Below are 3,848 nucleotides of genomic sequence, written 5' to 3' on the forward strand. Positions count from 1 at the left end.
AGCTGAAACATTTTAGAGCTGAAATGACAAAAATACCCCCCTGTTGACATAAACCAGAGGTTGTTGACATCGCGCTAAGATTGTGAATGGGTGGCTGAGATTGCATCTCAATTCTCAATTAGGCCCAAAAATCTCAACCTAACAGGACCATATATATATATATATATATATATATATATATATATATATAGGGGAGCATTATGGTCCAAGTGGACCTTAAGTGTTAAGTTCAAATGTATTTTTAGCCTTAGGATTAACTTGATGGATGGTTGAGATTCATAATATACATCCTTCTCCGTGTTACATTATTGGCAATTCCGAATTACATTATAGGGGTATATTTGGAATATCACCTAAATCACACGTTTTCAAAATGGAAGTTCCGAAATTTGTTACAATTCATTCCAACCAACCTCCCACATTCTCCTCACTCTCGATTTCTCACTCCAAAAGCAGCCCAATTGACTACAAAACCTAGTTCTCTAAAAATCTCTACACATTCAACCCTAGTCTTCTTTGTCACTACATTCCCTCACTCTCAATTTAGCATCGCTGACCCTAGGCGAATCCTTCTCCACTTTGCACGACCACGACGACGGTGGGACACGGCGGCGGCGGTAGAATCGACCCTAGCCTTTACAATTGAAACGACGGCGGGGATTGAGTTTTTTTTTATATAGCTTTGTAGTCCATTGATTCGACTGAGTTAATACCAAGATTGGATTTTTGTTTTACATTATTGAGATTAATTGTAGTATTGTGATGTTTTAATACCAACATAATGATTTGTTCATTTAGTTCTAATCGATGAAAAAAGGGAAGAACATGGTCAAAAGAGGGCGACCATTCAAGACCAATTCGAACACCGAAGATGGTAAGCTTTGTCTATCTGTTAAGGATTGTGATCTTGAACTCTGAATAATGTAACAGATTAAGGATTGTGGTGATATTTTTTTATGTGCTCTGTTTCATTGTTCATAAGAGACTGATATATTATGCAGTACACAATCCAGAATAATGTATAGCATATTTGTTAACATTGTTGTCATCCGCACAAGGTCTGGAATGCAAGGTGTTTGTGCTATACGTAACATTATTAAGCCCAATCAGTACATTAAATCAGTGCTTAGACAGTAATATATGATAATAAAAGCAATAATGTAAACAAATGTGCAAGGTTATGTACATTATTGATGTTCATTTTTTGTAGTAGTTGTCGTTACATTATTCAAGGTTGTTGTATACATTATTTCATAGTCAGCATACATTAGTGGCCATGTTTCTACTACATTATTGTGGATTGTTGTGTACATTATTTGTGCTATAGTTTACATTATTTACCCCAGTTTGGTACATTAAAACATATTCATTATGTAGTAATGTATGCTCTCTACGGCAATAATGTAAACGACACAAGTCTCATGTTGGTATGTAGATACATTATTCATTTGGTGATGTAACATTATTCATTTTTAGCATGTCTTTATTTTAACACATATATGACGTATATTGTCCAACATACGATTATAATCTCACTTTTATTATGAACTTTTAAACAGGGTCGAAGAGGACAAGAGTAGATTATAAAAATGACTTTGATGATTACTTTAAGGAGATGGATGTAGAGGATGTACGGGACGGAGGTCGTCGAAAAAGGGATGATGTACTCTATTTTAGGAGAACATGAACAGTGTATCAGAATTTTGTACTCCATTTAGTATTGCAAATGTAATGTAGTACTATATATTATTTTCTATATTGACAATATTCGTGGAATATATTACATTATTTAACAAATTATGTTTCAGTATGTTATTCACCATGTATAAAAGTTTGTTATCTTAAATAATGTAAACCTACTTCATAAATAATGTAAGTCGTTACAACTTAATCATGTGGAATTATATACTTGGTTAAACAATGATGGAATAACAAGATACCAGTATAAAATATCATTATGTAGAATTCATTAATACGATAAGAAATATTAAATGAAAGAATGCCTATGTTTTGCAATCTGTATTTGAAATATATAAAATGATGTGAATAAATTAATTAAGGTAACTAATCTAGAAGTTAACTAAAATAAAATCACGTCATGGTTTAAAGAATGAGAGATTCAAGGGATTGCAAATAACCGTCCAATATGTAATCTCCCATATATGCCCTTTTTTATTTTTTTTTAATAATTTCCAGCAATTCCACATGGCAAAATACAGGACATTAGATTGATAAATTGAATGGATGAGATCTGCTTGGATATTTGACAAAAAATCAGTTATGGACCTGATCACATCCCTATATATATATATATATATATATATATATATATATAGAGTCCTATTATCCACAAATCCACTCTTAAAGACCGAACCACCGAACCCTACCAAATTAGGGCTTTTAGATCTAGTTTTTTATGGATAAGATACATAAATTTATAAATTATTTTCGCCTTCATCACGAGCCTATTTTAATTCATCTGAAGGTAAATAAGTCATACTAACATGTTACGAAGATTTAACTTCGTTCCAGAATATATTACTTCATTCTAGTAGGTTTTTACTTCATTCCAGTAGGTTTTTACTTCATTCCAGTACGTAAATGTGGTTTCGCCGTCACGTGTCGTTCTTTCTCTCTACAATATCTATCACCAACGCCATGGCGCTAATATGGTTTAATAAACACATGGAATAATGTAATAAATTGTTGGAATGAAGTATGTGTAGAAGCATTTGAAGTACAGAATGAAGTAATAGGCCTATATAATGAAGTAAAATGGGCTTGTAATGAAGCCGAAAAAATTTTCACAGCAGCACATCTCATCAAAAAACTAGATCTAATAGCCCAGATTTGGTCTCTAGTTCGGTCTTTAAAATTGGTTCGACATTGATCACAACTCTATATATATATATATATATATATATAATATACGTGGCAATCATAAAAATTGCTTAAGGGTAAATTTTCGCGGACTGCAATATCCAATACGCAAGACTGCAATTTTTCTCGCCTGCAATATCTAATACGTTGGACTGCAATCTGCAATCTGTAGATTGCAGTCTAGTGTATTGGATATTGCAGTCTAACGTTTATAATATTGCAGTCTAGCATGGTGTCACAGTGTCATTTTAAGAGTGTTGTCATATATATATATATACATATATATATATATATATATATATATATATATATATATAGGGGCACACTATGGTGCCACCTATATTAAAGTGACAATGTAACTCTATTCTTAACCGTCAGATCTCCTATATAGATGGCTTAGATTGGATTGTAGAAATAGAGTTTAGATTGCTTGGTTGTGATTATTGTGTTGCTTACCAGGGTAATTGTGTCTTTTTTTGTTGGAATTAAATTCGAAACAGAAAGGAAACTCCCGGTTTTTTTGGCGCTTATTTAATCTCTCTCTCTTCCACTCAGCTATAACGCGTGAAAAATTGAATCGCTTCACTCTTCAAATCTCCCAAATACTATCATCTACATATTTTTTTTCATATATTTAATCAAACCCTAGTCTGCAAGCGATTCGTGTCTCTTCTTCTCTTCGAGTGATTGTTACACCGACGGTTTCTCTCTCCAAATCTCACCAAAACTCTCCGTCAGCGATTTGTGTCTCTTCTTCTCTGCGAGCGATTGTCACATCGGCGGTTTTTCCCAAAAATCGTCGCTTGAAGTTTGCAGCCAGTCTCTTCAACCTCCGTCTTCTCCATCCGAGCGTTTTGTGTTTCATTATTGGTTAGTCTGACTGCTTATTGAAGGCTGAGGGTTTATTGAGTAGTGATTATCCTCGTTTGGGTTAATTTTGGACCTGTTTTCACCAACATTATTCCAAA

The sequence above is a fragment of the Salvia hispanica genome, chromosome 5 (assembly GCF_029641045.1).
Source record: "Salvia hispanica isolate PSC_SH4W2 chromosome 5, Shi_PSC_v1, whole genome shotgun sequence".
Classification (NCBI taxonomy): Eukaryota; Viridiplantae; Streptophyta; class Magnoliopsida; order Lamiales; family Lamiaceae; genus Salvia; species Salvia hispanica.